Source organism: Panthera tigris, chromosome B4, assembly GCF_018350195.1.
Source record: "Panthera tigris isolate Pti1 chromosome B4, P.tigris_Pti1_mat1.1, whole genome shotgun sequence".
Lineage (NCBI taxonomy): Eukaryota > Metazoa > Chordata > Mammalia > Carnivora > Felidae > Panthera > Panthera tigris.
Window position 1 is genome coordinate 2,128,382 of NC_056666.1, and position 22,364 is coordinate 2,150,745.

At 43.9% G+C, this 22,364-nt stretch overlaps 1 long non-coding RNA gene across 1 annotated transcript in view; it reads left to right on the top strand.

The window, feature by feature from the left end:
* The first annotated feature begins 37 nt into the window (after positions 1 to 37).
* Positions 38 to 22,364, top strand: part of LOC122240552 — a 50,409-nt gene continuing 28,082 nt past the window's right edge. Inside the window, exons 1-3 of the long non-coding RNA XR_006220333.1 lie at positions 38 to 124; positions 2,289 to 2,408; positions 4,786 to 4,840. This is a non-coding gene — a long non-coding RNA (uncharacterized LOC122240552). The remainder of the gene's footprint in view (positions 125 to 2,288; positions 2,409 to 4,785; positions 4,841 to 22,364) is intronic.

The following is a 22,364-nucleotide window of genomic DNA, read 5'->3' on the forward strand; positions in this document are numbered from 1 at the left end:
GTGCTTAGTGCAGAGACTGACACGGGGCTCGATTCACGACCCTGGGATCATGACTGATATCAAGAGTCGGAGGTTCAGCCAGCTGAGCCACCCAAGCATCCCTGGCTTTTCTGCTTAAATAAATGTAAGGTATAATGGGGCATGGTTATTTAACATACGGTGTTTATTTTACACATTTTATTTAAACGTTATTTTTAAACTTGAGCAGACTCTCAATGGTCCTTCCCAGGAGTGAGAGCCTGTACGTAGACGTTGATCATGTCACATGCTATCAGAGATGAGCAAACTTTTTCAGAAAACGGGCCGCATGGGAAATGGTCTGGGCTTTGCAGGCCTGGGGTGGATCTCTGCTCCAATGGTTCAGCTCTGTCCTCGTGGGGAGGAAGCAGCCATAGGCACAGCCGTATTCCAATAAAACTATTTACTGGTGCAGGCGGGAGGCCTATTTTTTAGGCTGTGGTTTGCCAACCCTTGTTCTGTAGCCTTGGTTTTCAGATAACTGTCTTCTGTTTTAAAACCTTCCAGGTTTTCTTAAAGGGTGGGTCTCATTCTTAGCATTATAACTGGAAGGGGGTTCCTTTAAGAAAAATCATACTGTGAAATTATTTAGGAAGGGCAGTACATTTGGGATCCAGCATGTGAGGTCACACTGAACGCCAAACAACATGAAGTGACGAAGTCCTTGTGTTCACAGACCTCTTGAGCCCACTTCCCCTGTGTGTGCTGCCGTCTGGACTAGCTTCTCCATTCACGGGATTTTCTACACAGGGAGTTAGAAGCTTGGTCTTAAAACCATTGATAGAAGTTTTTTGAAATGTGTCAGATCATTTAAATGTTGGTATTGTCCAGGAGGCGTCTGAGTGGCTCAGTCAGTTGAGCGTCTGACTTCGGCTCAGGTCATGATCTCACAGTTCAGTGGTTCAAGCTGCACATTGGGCTCTGTGCTGACAGCTCAGAGCCTGGAGCCCGCTTCGGATTCTGTCTCTCTCCCCCAGAAATGAGCATTACAAAACTTTAACAATGTTGGTAATGTCCTACAAGTATTTCTGGACTGTTAGTTCTGTGAGCTGGCTTCTGCCTCTCTGCGTTGCAAACCCTGTTTCTCTGTGTGTGTGCTCGCTCACTCAGGTCTGGGCCGCAGGATCACCACCTTTTGCTGACTGCACTCCCTGCCGCCCTGCCCGGCCCTACACACACACTCCAGGTCTGGCCCTGTAGAACCACGGGGAAAAATGGGGCAGTAAGCGATCTAGAAGCTGTCCCTAGCTTCTAACTGGATTGCAGATGTGAGGACTTCTCACAGAGCCACATCCCCCTGAACCTGAGGTTCCCCAAAGCCCCCACTTGGGAGAAATGTGGCACAGGAGAGGCTTTGCTCAGACTGGCGGCCAGCCCTCTGACAGAGCAGGGGGCACTGGCAGGAGGAGAGAGAATATTTTGCCTTAGCAAACCTCACAAAGTACCTGGTCAAGTATGTCCTTTGACGGGGCCTCTGCCAAGGCCTTGCAAGTGGCGGGTGTTCTAGAAAATTCCCCGTGGTTTAAACTTTGTGACCTTGATGGTATAGTCCCCCTCAGACTTCCTTGAGAACGGAGACCTGTGCTCCAGCCCAGACCTCCTAAATGCGGGTTTGTGGGCAGCAGTTACAGGCCCTGTGCTGGGCCCCTAAAATGGCCTGGAGATGCCGTGTAGCTGTCAGAACAGAGTTCTCCTGGCAGTCCCTCTCAGATTCCTGGCCTCTGCTTTCTATTACCAGGATCGAAGTATTCTCAACATCGGAGAGGTCTCTAATTCTAGGTGATTATTCAACAAGGATAATTAGAATTTACCCCCCCCCCCCTTGAATCAAAATGAAGTATCATGTGTGGATGGGGAGGGCATGTGCTGGTATTTCAGTGGGCTTACTAATGTGCTGGGTTATTTATAATGCCTATATGTTTATGCTGGCATTTTAGTAATTTCAGATCATGGTTTGGAGGCTCAAAATCTCTGCAGTAACTATGACCACCCCTGTTCGTGAGTGGATGAGGCTCAAATGAAAGACAAGTTGCTAATTTTGATGCAAAAAATCGCCAGATTTGAACTGGTCCCCACCCCCCTCCTCAACCATCTTGTTTCAGAGAGGAGCGCAAGTTAAACGTTTCCTCCTGGTGCTGCATCGTTTCTTGAGGTCCTGGAACCAGTGTTGATGCGGCTGATTTTACTTGGCCGTCAAGGACGGCCTTGTCCCCTTCGCGGAGCATGAGTGGTCTCCCAAATGCCCCACAGGCGCTAACTTCTCGTTGCAGTGCAGCAAGAGAGCCGTAATCATCCTCTGGCTTACAGATGAGGACACTGAGGTACAGCATAGTTAAATACTTCACAAGGCCATCCGGCTAGACTACGGGGATGCTCGCACTTCCATCCAGGTGAGTTTGATGTCCCCGTGTATCCTGTCTGTCAAATGCCCGTGCACACGGACGCAAACAGGAGGGAGCTCCATATCCCGCAGTTACATAAGACCATCTTTGACCCTTGGTTGCTCAAACCATCTGTAACCATAGTATCCGGAAATCTGAGCTGTCAAGGCCTCGGCATTTTCCTACCCGGTCAGCTTTTTTCCATGTGGCAGCAGCTTGTGCTTTAAAAACCCATCTTGGCTATTAACTACGTCCGTGGGGAAATTTCTTCTGGCTGAACATCCATTAACTTCATTGCTAACGCATGTGGGCGAGAGACTCTAATTCATAAGCCGGTAGGGAGACTTACATTAATGTATAGATGTTCCTGAACAGGGACCTGTCTGGTGGCCAGGCCAGTATTTGGTGGCTTTTCTTAGTATTCATCTGGCGCATTCCCTTCAATTATCCCAGAGTTAAGTTTGTGATTCTCAAGTTGTCACGGGGTGATTTCCAAATGCCCCGTCACTTTCAGATGGCTTCCCAGTCACTTGTGAGTAGCACTTTAACTTTTAATCTCTCTCGATGCTTTTTGACCCGGACTGTGTGTGTTTTCTCACCACAAATCATCTCTAAGGGAAGCCTCTCCTCAGTCAAGGTCTCATCGCATTTTTGCTTCCCCAAGGCTCCTCCAATTGCCTGGGATTAGGGTGAGAATCGCCTGAGACCATGCAGATAGTTCAATAAACTGCTTAAAAACAAACAAACAAAAAACCTGCTTGCCCAGTCTGCTCCCCAGCCTTCATCTCTGCACTTGATGCCCGGATCAATATGGGCATCGTGGTAATTAAAGGCTCGCAGGTCTGAAGTTCTGGCCTTCTGGCGGGCTCCCCTTATCTGCAGAAACACTGCCTTGCACATCTCCCACTGTCCTTGACTTCCTCAGCCACAATCAACGATCCCGTTGCTGGTTTTTATTCCAGATCGACTATGTCAGGTGTACTATGGGAATGCTCTTTGCTCCCACGATCATTACCACGGCCCACCCTAGTAATACTGGACGGCACCGGCTGCTTTGTGTTCTTATCCTAGTACTAAACCGAATTCCCTTCGACTCCTCGTAAATCTCTTCTGGAGGAATAAATGCATTCCTGTTGAATTATGTTTACCTATCTGTTAGCTTTCTGACAGAGTGACTCTGGAAAATCCCCTTAAGTTTCAGAAGCTTCTGCTTTGGCTCTACCTTTGTGATGATCAATATCTCCACTAAAAATGAAAAATTCAGCCAAGCATAGGCACGACTGCAAAATATATGAATATGTGATATTACACATATCCCAAAGCATTATAAAAATTGCCTTACTTTACATCTGGTGGCGAAAGCCAACTCTGTAGTTATATTTAGGTATTGAGGAGATCTTTGATTTGTGAGGCCCCGTGAGAAGCTGAAAAATACTTCAGACATATTTCCTCTGACATCTCCACTCACGGAGGCTGGAAGGTTTGCTATAAATTATGCAGGATGTCAGTAAGATCTGACTTAATCTTCTAAAAGCCCAGATTGTTTCTACATCACTACGAGTCCACAGGCAGGATCAATGGGGGAGAGGAAATTAAGGAGAAAATGGAGAGAGGAGCAATGAAAAGGAAACATGGTTTTAGTCAAGACTATCACGTGACTTGACAAAAGTAACAACATGGCCAACGATTGCCCCATCACTGACTGCCACCACCCGCGCACCACTAGCGTCCGAACGGGTCTCTGCCAATGAGCACCATCACAACCAGCCTCTCCCACCACCCTCCCTGCCACCAACCACCCTCCATGTAGGAGTTAATGGAAAATGGTGCTGGTCAGGAGGGAGTCCTGGGTGGTAGGAATTCAGACAGGTGGTTGAGGGAAGGTCCCGATGCTGATAAAGAGAATAAAAACCGAATTTGGATGTTCATGCAAGGGGCTCAGGGGAGATCTGAAGGTTATGTATCTCAAAACCAAAATATTAGAAGCAAGCAGCATGATGGAAAATTTATAACCATGGTTGAAAACACCTGAGAAATAGAAGTCACCTGTTTGTTAGGACGCAGCCCCAAACTAGAATCCTGGTGTATCTGTAAAGGTACCGTGGCGAACTGGTGACATTTGACCTTCGTCCCTGTGGAGATTCAGAAGGCCCCGTGACAAAATCAAAAGTCTTTTCATCACACAGGTGGCCATGGCTTAGTCCCTGCCCCCACCCAATAGAAATTTCCTGTACTCAACCATGAGTCAAAACCTGCTCCGGGTGACTCTGTAAATTTTCCACTTCTATCTTCAACTTCTCAGGTAATTGTACGTAATAGTGAGGGGGGGGAGGAGAGAAGAAAAAAATCAATAGGAGATTATATAATTGTATTTCTTATCTTCCAGTGCTGAAGCTATCCATAGAAAATCTAGTTGTCAGAAGACCTCCAACCTTGACAAGGTTAGTCTGGGTTTACAGTCGAGTAGTTTGTGATTTTTAAAGTATTATGATGATGATGGTGATCATTATGGAGCTGTAGCATGTACCTTCTAATTTGGTTGTCAGGGGAGACAGGGAGTGGTAATTAAGGCTAAAAGACGGAGAATGAGAGCCTTATTAAAGGGTATATGGAAGATGGGAATTTGATCTGAGAATTAGGCAGTGATGAGCCCGCGGCTGCAGCTGCGGTGGTCTTGAGTGACAGAGGGATGGAGCAGGCAATTAGAACGACAGGCGTCTGCCTAATCTGTACAATCCCGAACTCCATCACATCCATTTAAATTAATTTTTATGAAGTCTGCACGTTTATAGCCTCACCAAATTGGAAATTTGTTTGTTTATTGTCCACAGGAAGTAATTTTAGGGGAGCAAACAGCACTGAAAGCAATCCTGTCTTGTCTTTTTAACTTGTAAAATTAATAATAGGAAATGAATCCGGAGGCTGCCGCCTTTATGAAGGGCTGATTGATCCTTGGCAGCCGGGCACCATCATGATCATGGGAAGGTCAAAGGGAGGCATGTAAAAGTCACTGCTGATTGAGTCCCTGCATGGAGTGAAGGATTTGGGAGGGGGGGGGGGCTCGTGTTGTTGGGTGCTATAACTGAGAAATCCGTCTTCCCTGCGTTGCTGAAACTGAAATTTTCAGGAACGGATTTTAAACAACTTTGGACATAGTTATTTCAAGATGTCTGTTCGGCCGAGATAGCAATAGTTCATTACCATGCACGCTGAAAACCTATTTTAAGAAGTACTTTGCCACACAAAGATTAATTTACCACATCGCATTTTTTTCTCCCAGTAATGCTGATATAAATAATTGTTGTACCTTAAATTGGCATTATATTTCGATAGCCTAGTTTTTAACATACAAAGAATTGAGCAGAAGCATTGAGAAACAGGGAAATGGACAGAAAACAGGAATATTTGGGAGCAGAGCTCTCCATTTAAATCCCATTTATTGTTCTGATGGAGTGTGGTAGCTGAGGGTGCCTGCTTCACAATTAAGTTTCAAAAATCATCAAATTTTTGACTCAGGACAGAATCTGAAAACTCACCCTAATTAAAAGTGTTCTTATTTACCAACGGCTATTTTCTTGTCGGGTTATCTAGTGGGCCTCTGTGTAGAAAATGTGATCCTATCACATCACATAGATAGGTGATAGGTATACAGTTTTCATGAGCCCTCCTAGTGAAGGGGGGGTATTGATGTCACCATCCTACAAAATAGTCAATAGATAATACCTATAAATAATGAAACAAATAAAATTTAGGATTAGTATAAAAAGTTGAAAATACCGGAAAGTAACATACCTCTAATTTAGGGAGGAATCCACAGAAAGGAAAAGTTAATTGAATCCTGAAAATGTAGGGATGCTGTTTACAGTGTTTGATGTTAAACAACATAAAACTTGTATTTAGGGACATGATTTAAAGCCAGAAATAATGGATTTGAGTATTTATCACTGGGAATACAAAAGAGGAAATAAGGATCCTTCGGAGAGATGGTTTTCATTTTTTATAGGTATTTTTATTTTATGTATACAGATCATGTGTTTATAAGCTTCTAATCACTGTCAATTGACTCCAGATGAGCTATCTGCCCCCCCCCCCAAGAAAAAAATTCACTATGGTGTCTTTTACTCTTCATCATTTTTAGTGTGATGATGAATAGCTCAATGGTCCATTTCACTTCCCTCCTCTGTACAAAACTCGGGTGGCCATAGCTAATGTGTCAGTATGTTAGGTTTTGTGCATGTTACGGGATGAACACACATGTCATTCTCAGTGCCTTGCTGTGGTTCAGTCCTCCATGCAGTGTTGGAGGAAGGCACCATCATTTCCTGTTGCATTACCACTCAGGGCATGCAGTCATGGGCCACCCGTGTGCCACCACCATTGACTGGGTGCTGTGTACCTTAATGCCCAGGATGCAGGACTGCTCAGAGGTGCATCTGACAGAACTCCCTCCCCCTCCAGGGCCACCAGACTTTCAAGGGTTTTCTGTAGGCCTCCTAGGGGTTCTGTATCTGTTCAGAACAAATACTGCATGCTTGTTGTGCTAAGGCTTAATTGCGGGCTGCTTACCAACCATTGGTGGGGCAGTTGGTCAAATCAATTGAAGGAGGCCTGTCAATGTGATGGGGAAAATTTGGTGTTGGAAAGGTCGTTTGTGGTGTCTTGTTTTTGAGTATTTTGTTCACAAGCTACGACTCAATGTGCCTTTAACAGGGGAAGGGAGCACAGACCTGTAAGACTGAATGTAGTCTAAACTCTGATATTTAGGGGGCACGTGGTGGGGCTCAGTTAAGTATCTGATTCATCATTTAAGCTCAGGGCATGATCTGGTTCATGGGTTCAAGCCCCATGTCTGGCTCTGTACTGATGGTGTGGAGCCTGCTTTGGGTTCTATCTCCCTCTCTGCCCTCCCCCAGCTTGCTTGCTCTCTCAAAAAAAAAAAAATTTAAAAAGTATAAAAAAAAAATAAACTATGCTAATTTTCTAACCTGCAACGAGTAATAGTCCATTGTATATATAAACCACATCTTCTTTATCCCCTCGTATGTTGATGGACATTTGGGCTCTTTCCATAATTTGGCTGTTGATGGTGCTGCTATAACCATTGGGTACATGTTTCCCTTTGAATCAACATTTCTGTATCCCTTGGATAAATGCCTAGTAGTGCAATTGCTGGGTCGTAGGGTAGTTCTATTTTTAATTTTTTCAGGAACCTGCACACTGTTTTCCAGAGCGGCTGCACCAGTTCGCATTCCCAGCAACAGTGAAGAGGGGTCTCTTTTCTGTGTGTCCTCACTAACACCTGTTGTTGCCTGAGTTGTTTAGACCTGATGGGTGTGAGGTGGTATCTGATGGTGGTTTTGATTTGTATTTCCTTGATGATGAGTGATGTTGAGCATCTTTTCATGTCTATTAGCCATCTGGAAGAAGTGTCTGTTCATGTCTTCTGCCCATTTCTTCACTGGATTATTTGGGTTTTTTTGGGTGTTGGGTTTGGTAAGTTCTTTATAGATTTTGGATACTAACCCTTTATATATGACATCTGCAAATATCTTCTCCCATTCCATCAGTTGTCTTTTAGTTTTGTTGATTATTTCCTTTGAAGAAGAATGAAATCTTACCTTTGCAGCAGTGTGGATGGAACTAGGTGTATTATACTAAGCAAAATAAGTCCGAGAAAGACGTATCCTATGATTTCACTTATATGTGGAATTTGAGGAACACAACAGATGAACATAGGGGAAGGGAAGGAAAAACCAGATGAAAACGGGGGGGGGGGGGGAGGCAAACCATAAGCAACTCTTACAGAGAACAAATTGAGGGTTGATGGGATGGGGGATGGGGAGGATGGGTTAAATGAGTGATGGGCACTAAGGAGGGGCACTTGCTGGGATGAGCACTGGGTGTCGTATGTAAGTGATGAATCACTAGATTCTACTTCCTGAAGCGAAGATGACACTGTATGGTAACTAACTTAAAAATAAAAAAGCTCTGCTATTTACAAGACAGTGTATTGTTTGAAGTCTGCCAGGCTCCAGTCTGCGACCCTGGCAAAGCCTTAGCCGGTGTGTTCGCTTGTCTGTTATGTGAGCTGTCACCTGCCCTCCATCACACCACCTTCTGCTCATTCAACATGTAGGTATTAACACCCATTCTGTGCTTAGGAAACAAGGAAACCATGGCCGGCAAGGTGAGGTGTTGCTCATGGCTTCGTGGAACTTAAAATCTGGGGGGGGGGGGGGGGGGGGGGGGGGAGAAAGACCAAATGAGACCTCCATTTCCTAGAGCGTAGAAGAAACGTCATGACTATGTAGGCAATAAGTGTGTGCACCTGGGAGAGGTTTACATAGGACACTTGCACATGTGAATGTACAGCTTCCTATTTGTTGGTGGTAGACAATAACCGGTAACTCAGATTTGAAGATGACTTACAGACCCCTTCCTATTAACATGGATGTAAAATTCTTAATTCAGTGGTTACAAATTTGGTCTTGTAGCACATTTTAAAATGATATCTAGGAGAGAGAAGGATGGGATCATGCCTTAATACTAAAATCTTACAAATAAGTTAAATAGAAAAACACCACCTGAATCCATTTATAAAACACCAGAAAATCTATAATTTCAAATATGTAGGAGTAACTAATCTAAAATCATAAGAATTTTTAAAGCCACTTAATTCAACTGTTCCTAAAACTGTAGATTTAATTTCTTTGCCTTCCGGTGTAGATGCTCAAAATCTTACTGAAGAAAATGTATGCTAAAAGTCATTATGCAGATTTCTTCAAAAATCTTTTCAGGGATTTCTTTTTGAGGAAATATGGACACTATGCATTTTAGATCCTCCACACATTTTCTAATTCTCATTTAAACTACACGTTTGTACAATTATGAAAGTAAAATTTCACTTGGGTGAGTATATATGTGTGTGAAAACACACACCTTTGACTATCTCCCAGCAGCTACCTGCCTGTGTAAGATATTAAAACGTGTTCTCTTATAATTCAGAAGAGCACACAGGTAATAAGACAGTAACATTTACCTTGAACAAGGCAAACAGGAGTGGAGAAGGCACTTTACCTGGTGTTCTGTTTTGCCCATAATATAAATCAGAGCTGTGCTTCTAAAATCGGCTTCTGAGAACTATTCCCATAAGTCAGCAATAAACATAATGAAAAGATGCTTAAAATGAGAAATACCACAATTCAACAGTTTAAAAGCACATTTACCAAAAAGAAAAAAAAATCCTCTTTCACCAGATAAGGAGAAAACCATGGCTTGTGGTACCTAAAGCCTTGCTCTTCAATCTGGGGCTCGTTGGAAGCGATCCATAGAGAACCGTCTGGCCAGCGTCTGTTACAGAGCATCGTGGTTTTACAGACATCAGTTGTATGACTTTGCCATTTGTCTTGTGACTGTAGGCGTGCTTTGAGGAGGAGGGTGTGAGAAAAACTTTTTCCTTTGTGTTTTGTTGGCTGCCCCCTGCTTCAAAACTAAAAGGACCTTGTTGGAAACTTCTGGCAAACGAGGCAGGGTTCAGATCTCAGCACAGGAGTGAAAGCCATTCAGGATGTCCTGACTCCCACGTGAGACCTCCTCCATCCACTTCACCAAAGAGCAGTAGTGGATGAAAATATCTGCAGCCTGTCTATCTGATGCAACCCTCTCAGTATCTGAAATGTGTAGGGAACTCCTACAACACAAGAGAGAAACAACTGTTCGATGGGCGAAGAACTCTTAAGGGCTTGAATAAACATGTTTTCCCCCAACGAAGATCTACAGTGGCCAACAAGTTCATGAAGGATGTTGAACATCACTAATAAGGGAAAGGCAAATCAAAACCACAATGAGATGTCACCTCACACCTGTTAGGATGGCTGTTACAGATATTAAAAAGTCAGTATGTGGAGAAAGGGGAACTTTCATGCACTGTTGGTGGGAATGCAAACTGGTGCAGCCAGTCTGGAGAACAGAATGGAGGTTTCTCACAAGATTAAAAGTAGAACTACCCTATGACCCAGTTATTCTACTTGGAAGGATCTAAAGGGAATGAAATCCAGATCTTAAAGATCTCTATAGCCCATGTTCGTTGCAGTGTTTTTCACGGTATCCAAGACACGGAAACAACCTAAGCGTCCACTGATGGATGAATGGATAGAGAACAATGTGTGTACACACGGTGGAATTCCAGCCATAAAAAAGGAAGCCAGCCATCTGACAGCATGATGGAACTGGAGGACAGTACAACGGCTGGAATAAGTCAGGCACAGAACAAATGTTACCCAGTGGGACCTCTATGAGGAATCTGAACATCCAACTCAGAAGGTGCAATATGGTTTTTGCTGAGAACTTGGAGGAGGAATAGGGTTGGTCAGAGGTTCCAAAATCTGTTGTTCGAGATTAAGTCCTAGACAGCTACCATACAGCATGGTGATTATCGGTATACTATATTGTGTACTGGAAAATATGCTAAAACAAGTGTATTCCAAAGGATTCTCTTTTTTTTAATGAAACTTATTGTCAAATTGGTTTCCATACAACACCCAGGGCTCATCCCAACAGGTGCCCTCCTCTGTGCCCATCACCCCCCCTCACCCCCCCCTCCCTCTCACCCCCCCCTCCCTCTCACCCCCCCATCAACCCCTCAGTTCTTAGTTTTTAAGAGTCTCTCATGGTTTGCCTCCTTCCCTCTCTGTAACTGCCCCCCCCCCCCCCCCCCCGTCTTCTGTTAAGTTTCTCAGGATCCACATAAGAGTGAAAACATATGGTATCTCTTTCTCTGCCTCACTGATTTCACTTAGCATAATGCCCTCCAGTTCCATCCACATTGCTGTAAATGGCCAGATTTCATTCTTTCTCGTTGCCAAGTAGTATTCCATTGTATATATAAACCACATCTTCTTTATCCATTTGTCAGTTGATGGACATTTAGGCTCTTTCTGTAATTTGGCTATTGTTGAAAGTGCTGCTATAAACATTGGGGTACAAGTGCCCCTGTGCATCAGCACTCCTGTATCCCTTGGGTAAACTCCTAGCAGTGCTATTGCTGGGTCATAGGGTAGTTCTATTTTTAATGTTTTGAGGCACCTCCACACTGTTTTCCAGAGTGGGTGCATCAGTTTGCATTCCCACCAACAGTGCAATGTCCTCGCCAGCATCTCTAGTCTCCCAATTTGTTCATTTTAGCCACTCTGTCGTGAGGTGGTATCTCAGTGTGGTTTTGATTTGTATTTCCCTGATGAGTGACATTGAGCATCTTTTCATGTGTGTTGGCCATCTGGATGTCTTCAATAGAAGTGTCTATTTGTGTCTTCTGCCCATTTCTTCACTGGATTGTCTTTAGGGTGTGGAGTTTGGTGAGTTCTGTACAGATTTTTGGATACTAGACCTTTAGCCAATATGTCATTTGCAAATATCTTTTCCCATTCCATCGGTTGCCTTTTAGTTTTGTTGATTGTTTCTTTTGCAGTGCAGAAGCTTTTTATCTTGATGAGGTCCCAATTGTACATTTTTGCTTTTAATTCCCTTGCCTTTGGAGACATGTCAAGTAAGAAATTGCTGTGGCTGAGGTCAAAGAAGGTTTTTTGGTTTTTTTTTTTTTCCTGCTTTCTCCTCCGGGGTTTTGATGGTTTCCTGTTTCACATTCAGGTCCTTCATCCATTTTGAGTTTATCTTTGTGAACGGTGTAAGAAAGTGGTTTAGTTTCATTCTTCTGCATGTTGCCATCCAGTTCTCCCAGCACCATTTGTTAAAGAGACTGTCTTTTTTCCATTGGAAAGTCTTTCCTGCTTTGTCAAAGATTAGTTGGCCATACATTTGTGGGTCCAATTCTGGAGACTATTCCATTGGTCTGTTTTTGTGCCAATAGCATGCTGTCTTGATGATTATAGCTTTGTAGTAGAGCCTAAAGTCTGGGATTGTGATGCCTCCTGCTTTGGTTTTCTTCCTCAATACTACTATGGCTATTCGGAGTCTTTTGTGTTTCCATGCAGATTTTAGGATTGCTTGTTCTAGCTTCGAGAAGAATGCTGGTGCAATTTGATTGGGATTGCCTTGAACGTGTAGATAGCTTTGGGTAGTATTGACGTTTTAACAATATTTATCTTCCAATCCATGAGCATGGAATGTTTTTCCATTTCTTTATGTCTTCTTCAATTTCCTTCATAAGCTTTCTATAGTTTTCAGCATACAGATCTTTTACATCTTTGGTTAGGTTTATTCCTAGGTATTTTATGATTCTTGGTGCAATTGTGAATGAGATCAGTTGTATTTGTCTTTCTGTTACTTCATTATTAGTGTACGAGAATGCAACTGATTTCTGTACATTGATTTTGTATCCTGAGACTGCTGAATTCATGTATCAGTTCTAGAAGACTTGGTGGAGTCTGTCGGATCTTCCATGTATAATATCATGTCATCTGCAAAAAGTGAAAGCTTGACTTCATCTTTGCCAGTTTTTGATGCCTTTGATTTCCTTTTGTTGTCTGATTGTTGATGCTAGAACTTCCAACACTGTTAAACGACAGTGGTGAGAGTGGGACATCCCTGTAGTGTTCCTGATCTCAGGGGGAAAGCTCTGTTTTTCCCCCATTGAGGATGATATTAGCTGTGGGCTTTTCATAAATGGCTTTTACGATGTTTAAGTATGTTCCTTCTATCCCGACTTCCTTGAGGGTTTTTATTAAGACAGGATGCTGAATTGTCAAATGCCTTTTATGCATCAATTGACAGGATCATATGCTTCTTATCTTTTCTTTTATTAACGTGATGTATCACATTGATTTGCAAATATTGAACCAGCCCTGCAGCCCAAGAATGAATCCTTGATCATGGTGAGTAATTCTTTTTATATGCTGTTGAATTCGATTTGCTAGTATCTTGAGAATTTTTGCATCCATATTTATCAGGGATATTGGCCTGTAGGTCTTTTTTGCTGGGTCTCTGGTTTGGGAATTAAAGTAATGCTGGCTTCATAGAATGAGTCTGGAAGTTTTCCTTCCCTTTCTATTTTTTGGAACAACTTGAGAAGGATAGGTATTATCTCTGCTTCAAATGTCTGGTAGAATTCCCCAGGGAAGCCATCTGGTCCTGGACTTTTATTTGTTGGGAGATTTTTGATAACTGATTCAATTTCTTCACTGGTTATGGGTCTGTTGAAACTTTCTATTTCTTCCTACTTGATTTTTGGAAGTGTGTGGGTGCTTAGGAATTTGTCCATTTCCTCCAGGTTGTCCAGTTGGTTGGCATACAGTTTTTCACAGTATTCCCTAATAATTGCTTATATCTCTGAGGGATTGGTTGTAATAATTCCATTTTTATTCATGATTTTATCTATTTGGATTCTCTCCCTTTTTGAGAAGGCTGGCTAGAGTTTTATAAATTTTATTTTTTCAAAAAACCAACTCTTGGTTTCATTGATCTGCTCTACAGTTTTTTAGATTCTGTATTGTTTATTTCTGCTCTGGTCTTTATTATTTCTCTTCTGTGTTTGGGGTGTCTTTGCTGTTCTGCTTCTATTTCTTCTAGATGTGCTGTTAGATTTTGTATTTGGGATTTTTCTTGTTTCTTGAGATAGGCCTGGATTGCAATGTATTTTCCTCTCAGGACTGCCTTTGCTGCATCCCAAAGCATTTAGATTGTATTTTCATTTGTTTCCATATATTTCTTAATTTCTTCTCTAATTGCCTGGTTGACCCATTCATTCTTTAGTAGGGTGTTCTTTAACCTCCATGCTTTGGGAGGTTTTCCAGACTTTCCTGTGGTTGATTTCAAGTTTCATAGCATTGTGGTCTGAAAGTGTGCATGGTATGATCTCAATTCTTTTATACTTATAAAGGGCTGTTTTGTGACCCAGTATGTGATCTATCTTGGGGAATGTTCCATGTGTGCTCAAGAAGAAAGTATATTCTGTTGCTTTGGGATGCAGAGTTCTAAATATATCTGTCAAGTCCATCTGATCCAATGTATCATTCAGGGCCCTTGTTTCTTTATTGATCCTGTGTCTAGATGATCTGTTGTTGTAAGTGGAGTATTAAAGTCCCCTGCAATTACCACATTATTATCAAGAAGGTTGCTTAGGTTTGTGATCGTTTTATGTATTTGGGGGCTTCTTATTCGGGGCATAGACCTTTATAATTGTTAGCTCTTCCTGATGGATAGACCCTGTAATTATTATATAATGCCCTTCTTCATCTCTTGTTACAGCCTTTAAAGTCTAGTTTGTTTGATATAAGTATGACTACTCCAGCTTTCTTTTGACTTCCAGTAGCATGATAGTTCTCCATTCCTTCACTGTCAATCATGAGTCTCTTGTAGACACCAAATAGATGGGTCTTGTTTTTATATCCATTCTGATCCCCCCGTGTCTTTTGGTTGGAGCATTTAGTCCATTTACATTCAGTGTTACTGAAAGATATGGGTTTAGAGTCCTTGTAATGTCTGTAGGTTTCATGCTTGTAGTGATGTCTCTGGTACTTTGTGGTCCTTTCAACATTTCACTCAGAGTGCCCCTTAGGATCTCTTGTAGGGCTGGTTTAGTGGTGACAAATTCCTTCAGTTTTTGTTTGGGAATACCTTTATCTCTTCTTTTATTCTGAATTGACAGACTTGCTGGATAAAGGATTCTCAGCTGCATATTTTTTTTTCTGTTCATCACATTGAAGGTTTCCTGCCATTCCTTTCTGGCCTGCCAAGTTTCAGTAGATAGGTCTGCCAGTAGTCTTATGGGTCTCCCTTTGTAAATTAGAGCCTATTTTATCCCTAGCTGCTTTCAGAATTTTCTCTTTATCCTTGTGTTTTGCCAGTTTCACTATGATATGTCATGCAGAAGATCGATTCAAGTTACATCTGAAGGGAGTTCTCTGTGCCTCTTGGATTTCAATGCCTTTTTCCTTCCCCAGATCAGGGAAGTTCTCAGCTATTATTCAAGTATACCTTCAGCCCCTTTCTCTCTCTCCTTCTTCTGGAAATCCTAGGATATGGATATTGTTCTGTTTGATTGCATCATTTAATTCTCTAATTCTCCCCTCATACTCCTCATACTCCTGGATTTTTTTTTTTATCTTTTTCTCAGCTCCCTTTTTCTCAATTTTATCTTCTAATTCACCTATTCTCTCTTCTGCCTCTTCAATCTGTGCTGTAGCTGTCTCCATTTTATTTTACACTTTATTTATAGCATTTTTTAATTCCTCATGACTATTTTTTAGTCCGTCGATCTCTGTAGCAATAGATTCTCTGCTGTCCTCTATGCAGAGGTGGGTTCTGTACTGTTGCACAGCCCTCGAGGGAGGGAATTGCTTTCTCCATCTGCGGACTGAGCCCCTGACCTACACCTGCACCCAGGCCCCTGGCTCCCCTCCTCCCCAGGTGTGTGAACAGGGAGCCAGCCCCAGTCCAAAGAAATCCAGCAGTTAGAGATCAGATCTCTCTCAGTGTCAGAGGTCTTTCTCCTGTCCAGATACTTTCCTCCACTACCCTAGCCCCTCTTTCTCTTCCCTTTGTCTCTCTGAAGGGGGCCCCTCCCCTCTGTGCCCATGCAGCCTTTTTTTTTTTTTTTTTTTTTTTTTAATTTTCCAGCTTTCCCATTTTATTCCTAGTAGATTTAGTCTCTCTTCCTCCCAGGCTCCTGTGTTCAGTCCTTTGGCTTCTACACTACTTTGTTTGAGAGGCGCGGGAAGTATGGATTCCCCCTACTTCTCCTCCATGTTGGCCCCTCCGAATGGTTCTTAAAGGTTTGCATAGACTGAGAGAAAAGCAAAAAAAAAAAAAAAACAAAACAAACAAACAAACAACCAAGGTCACACTAATATTGACTACAGTCTATAATTCCATCCATTCTCCTGTACACCAGACCATTGGGGTTGATGATTTACATATTTTACATTATGTGTAAAATTTTGTAAAAAAAAAAAAAAAAAAAAAAAAAAAAAATGTTTTTATTTTTGAGACCAAGAGAGACAGCATGAGCAGGGGAAGGGCAGAGAGAGAGGGAGATGTGTGTAAAACTTTTAACTCACACTTTCCTTTTATTCCAAATTCACCTAACTCAAATGTATATGTCATCCAACTTTCACACATTTGTCAGATTTCAACTTTTTTACTTTCTCATTTAACTCCAAAATACCTCTATCAAAATAAATCCTATATAAAGTTCAAAGAGAATGGGGTAAATAGTATGAGGAGACTGTGATGCTTCCAATCCAGGATCACATCAGGCTCTGTTTGTAGAACTTGAAACATTTGAACAAGAAAATGTTGAAATATTCATCTTTTCTGATAGTAGATGCAGGATTGGGGAATAGTCCACATGTTAATGTTCTTTAGTACAGGAATATATTCTAAATGTAAAGCCAGGGCAATTAAATATTTGGCTTTGGACTTTAACCCAGATTCATAGGTTAATTTGGGTAAGAACAAACACAAAAACTTTTCCAATTGTGAGGTTAATACTGAAGATTCAGAAGCCTAAGTTGTGAGACCCAGTGGACAAAACTGATCTTAAACATATGCCAGAGTGACGGGTTCAGTTAATCTTTTCTTTGCAGTTGTGAGTACACCTGGTAATTTTTCTCTTAGCCTCTCATTCCCCCCTCTCTTTGGTGCCTTAAGAGCCAATCTTGGATCTTATGTGTCTGACTCAAATGTTTCGGTAATGACGGGTTGGTATTGGGTCCTAAGGACCATCAGTTGGATTGTGTTAACTCGGTCTTTGATAAAGGCAACTAGTTTATTAATATAAGGCCCGAGGGTGAGGAGGAGAAGGAGGAGTATAAGGGGCCCAGCTAGAGAAGAAAGCAGGGTGGCTAGCCATGGGGACTGATTGAACCAAGACTCAAACCAGCCTTGTTCTCATTCACGCTTCTGTTTGGCCAGGCCTTCTCTAACTTTAGCCATGGACTCTTGGACTACTCCGGTGTGGTCAGCATAAAAACAACATTCTTCTCCTAAGGCTGCACATAAACCTCCCTGTTGGAGGAAGACTAGCCCCCTTTGGTTCTGTAGGACCACTTCAGAAAGGGAGGTCAGATTTTTCGAGGTGTGAGATTGAGTCCTCAAGTCTGGCTATATCCTCATCAATGGCTATCCTTAGGCTATTGAACCCTCGGTGCTGGATGGCTAGTGATGAGATCCCTGTTCCTGCCCCTATGGCACCGAGGCCAAATAAGGTGGCCAAAGTTATGGTCGTAAAGGGTTCCTGTTTTGTTCTTATTGACTCTCTTGCTTCCGTCCCTTCTGTCCACAGATCATATACAACATTTTCTCGGTGGTAAATAACCCTTGGAAATACTAATATCATGATACAATATTCGGGTGACAAAAACATCCCTGCTAACACATGGGGTGAGCCCTGTCTTAGAACAAATCCACCAACTGTCAGGAGCTGGAATCCATCCATTTAGATTCACCTATAGGGTAACTAGTCTGGGCACAGAGCTGGATATGGCTAGAGGGGACCTTTCCTATACAAGTCCCATTGCCAGTGACTGCTTGTAGTGTGAGGCGGGGGCCCTTTTGATCCCACTTGCAAGCTGCTGGCGACTCTTCGTCTGACTGTGAAAAAGGGGCAGCTGGACCTATGGCTTTGTAGAAGGGGGGTTTTATATCCTGACATAGCCAGCATGCCCTTGTTGCCTCAGGGTCCAATCGGTTTAAGGCCTCATACGCTGCTGTTAGCAATTTCCATAGGGAGTCTATACCTTCTGGGATAGACTTGTCTCTTTTTTTTTTTCTAATACCTGATTTGGCCCTACTGGTTGTACACGAGGGGAGACTTTTAATTTTATTTGAATGGCAGTCCCAAAGAGGGGATATTGATATAAGTAGAGTCCCCAAGTGAGTCCTAAGACCCACTGCCTGTCCTTTTTCCCTCCTCTGTAAATCTCACTTGAATAAGGTTACAGTTTTCATCATACCTGGTGCGGGTACATGGCTGGACATAGGACATTTCAATAAATTGGGGTTTTACTTCCCACTTCCATTCCCCATCATTGGAGGTGACACAACTCCAGGCTGCGCAACAGAGGTTTTCAAACCCTCCACATGTGTGCCTCATTGCCCCTGTCCTAAATCCTTGACATGCATAAAATCCATTTCTGCTTATTGATACCCTCCTTTGCAGTTGCCTCCATTTACCTCCTTCCATTTCTTTTAATGGACTAATTTTTTCTAAATTAAAATATAAATCTGGCCACCAGGTATTTAATGGGGCAGTTCCTAGGGTTTTGTTGTAGACTTCATGAGTCTCTAAATTAGTAATTTCCCATGTCAAATTATAGGGGTCGTGGGAGTTTGAATTTACAGACAGAATTTGCAGAACAATCAAGAGAAGGGCAAGTACCATAGTTACAGCTCAGTCTGTTGGCGGCGTAGGGTCAATTTTAAAGGATTGTCCTTAGTCCGATCAACAGTCCAGGTTGTCTTTGAAGGTCTGATGAGGTCTGAGAATGGGTCCACTGGTTTGGTGTGGGCGAGATGGATCCAGGTGGCAATTCCATCTACTTTGATGGCAGTAGGCGTTGTCAGGATGACCTGGAAGGGTCCTTTCCATCTGGGCTCCAGAGTTCCCTGCCGATGACGTTTGACGAGGACCCAATCCCCTGGCCGGAATTGATGTGGAATAGGTGGGGGTCCAGTCTCCTAGAGTTCCTTTAATTGGGGCCATACATCTTCATGCCTCTGCAAGGCTTATAGGGAGAACAAGAATTCAAGACTATTATCGTTCTCAGCTTTGACAAGATTATCTTTTAGGTTAGGGATGATGGGGGGTGGTCTACCATGTATTATTTCATAGGGTGTGAGTCCCAGTTTGTATGGGGAATTACGCACCCTGAACAGAGCGTAAGGAAGAACGACCACCCAGTTAGCGCCAGTCTCCATGGTCAATTTGGTTAGGGTCTCCTTTAAGGTTCTGTTCATTCTCTCTACCTGTCCTGAGCTTTGGGGTCGGTATGCACAATGTAATTTCCAATCAGCCCCAAGTATGGAAGCCAGTCCCTGACTTACCTTAGAGACGAATGCAGGTCCATTGTCTGACCCTATCATTACTGGAAAACCATACCTGGGCAGGATTTCTTCTAGGATCTTTTTGGCTACAATCTGTGCCGTTTCATTCTTGGTTGGAAAGGCTTCAGTCCATCCTGAAAAGGTATCTACAAAAACTAGCAAATACTTATATCCATATTTTCCTGGTTTTACCTCCGTGAAATCTACTTCCCAATAGGTCCCCAGTCTGCTCCCTCTTTGTCTTACTCCTGTTGTCTGAGGATGGCTACTTGCATTGTTGAGTTGGCACACTGTACATTTAGTGACTACTTGATCGACCTTATCAGAGACATTTCTGATTTTTAGTCCAGTCTGTCTCAGTAAGTCCAAGATTTGCCGGGAACCTAAGTGGGTGCTGCGATGGATCCACTCTAGAACTTGCCATCCTAGTTTATCTGGGAGTATTAATGCTGCTTTTAGAGTCTCTCCACCAGCCATCTTTGATTCGGGTCATAGGAAGTTTACTCATCCATTGAATCTTGCTTTCTGAATACTCAGGGCTGGGGGGCAATTCCCGGGGTCCGGGGTCCGGCAGCTGTAGGGTCAGCAATTGCACTGGGGGCCGAGCTATGTTTTTTGCAGACTGATCGGCCAAATTGTTGCCCCAGGAAATTGGGTCGGTTGTCTTCTGGTGTCCTGGGCAATGCACAGTCGCTAGCTTTTTGGGTTCCCATAAGGCTGCTAGCAGGGCTAGAATCTCTTCTTTATTTCTGGTGTCTTTCCCTTCAGCTGTGAGGAGCCCCTGTTCTCTGTGTATTGCCCCATGTACATGAGTGGTGGCGAAGGCATATCGGCTATCAGTGTACACGGTTAGCTTGCGGTCTCTTCCTAACTTTAGGGCCTGGGTTAAGGCTATTAGCCTTCTGGGCCGAGGTTCTGGGGGGTAGAGCTTCTGCCCACACCACCTTGGTCTCTGAAGTCACGGCCGCCCCCGCATACCTTTGTCCTTGGTGAACGAAGCTGCTTCCATCAGTAAACCAGATGGCATCTGCGTCCGATAATAGCTGATCCTGCAAGTCTTCCCAGACCCCATAAACTTGAGCCAGTATGTCGGCGCAGTCATGAAGTGGGGTTCCCATGTCTGGGTCTGGCAGCAGTGATGCTGGGTTCAGGGCCGTTGGGGGGGGGGTGGAGACGACCCTGAGGGGGTTCAACAGCAGTCCCTGGTAATGAGTGAGTCAGGCATTGCTCAACCATCGGTCAGGCGGCTGCTTGAGGATTCCCTCGATGGCATGCGAGGTGGTGACTTGTAGCTCTTGGCCCATGGTCGGCTTATCAGCATCCTTTACCATTAGGGCAGTGGCTGCAATCATCCGGAGACAGGGTGGCCATCCAGCGGCCACTGGAATAGGCTACTGGCCTGTGCCAAGGGCCCAAATGCTGGGTTAGCACTGCCTTGGCTATGCCCCGGTTTTCATCTACGTATAGGTGGAAGGGTTTGGAGACATCGGGGAGTCCCAAGGCAGGTGCTGATAGCAGAGCAGTTTTGATTTGTTGGAAGGTCTGTTCGGCTTCTTCCATCCAACTAAAGGGCTGTTGATCTTTTGTTGCCTGGTATAAAGGTTTTGCTAATTCAGCAAACCCTGGTATCCATAGTCTGCAGAACCCAGCCGACCCTAGGAATTCCCTCACCTGTCGTGGTGTCTGCGGTCTGGGAATACGAAGGACAGTCTCCTTCCGGGCATCCGTTAGCCAGCGTTGCCCCCCTCTCAGTAAGTAACCCAGGTAAGTTACCTCTGACTTGCAGATCTGAGCTGCCTTTGCTGAGGCGCGGTAGCCTAAGGTTCCCAGAGTTCATAGGAGACCTTCGGTTCCCTGGATGCAGGTTTCGGGTGTCTCGGCAGCTATTAAGAGATCATCAACATACTGTAGGAGAGTTATATTAGGGTGTTGTTGCCTGTACTCAAATCTTCGTGTAGAGCCTCGTCAAACAGGGTGGGAGAGTTCTTGAATCCTTGTGGCAGTCTGGTCCAAGTGAGCTGGCCATTTATGCCCCTGTCTGGATCTGTCCACTCGAATGCAAATAGCTCTTGACTTTTAGGTGCTAGTGGGAGGCTGAAAAAAGCATCTTTTAGATACAGAACAGTATACCATTGTTTTTCTGGGCTGAGGGCGCTCAGGAGAGTGAGTATAGGGGTTAGGAACGGTTGGATGTATGTCCATCACCCGCTTATTGACTTCTCTCAGGTCCTGCACTGGTCTGTATTCCCTGCTGTTGGGTTTGCGCACGGGCAGCAGGGGGGTATTCCATGCTGAGTGGCAGGTGCGTAGGACCCCGAAGTCAAGGAGGCGGCGGATGTGCGGTGAGATGCCATTTTTGGCTTCTGTGGGCATAGGGTATTGGCGCACATGGATGGGGTCCATCCCGGGCTTAACCTCTATAAATAGGGCTGGGCGATGTTTTGCTAACCCCATACCACCCGTTTCTGCCCACACGTCTGGAAGCGTTGAAGCCAGTGCTCGATGCCCTGATCCAGAGGAGTGGGTTCCTGATGGAGCCTATATTCATCTTCTAGTTTCACAGTGAGTACAGATATGGGTTGGTTGTGGAAGTCAGTCACTGTGGGCACCCCGGTTGGAAATGAATTTGGGCCCCCATTTTGGTAAGCAAATCCCTCCCCAACAGGGGGCAGGGGCTGTCGGGAATGACCAGGAAGGAGTGGGTTACCTTCCCAGTTCCTAAGTCCACAGTCCTCTGAGTTGTCCAGGGGTGGTACTTTATTCTGGTGGCTCCTTGTACCCAGGATGATTTTTCAGATACTTTTCCATGGGGCTTGACCAGAACTGAGTGCTGTGCCCCGGTATCAACTAGGAACTGGACCGGGGTCCCCTCCACTTGCAATGTGTTACCCTAGGTTCGGGGAGGGGATCTGAACCCCATCCTCCCTATTCTGTATCTTGGGTAAGCAGTATGGGGGCTATTTTAGG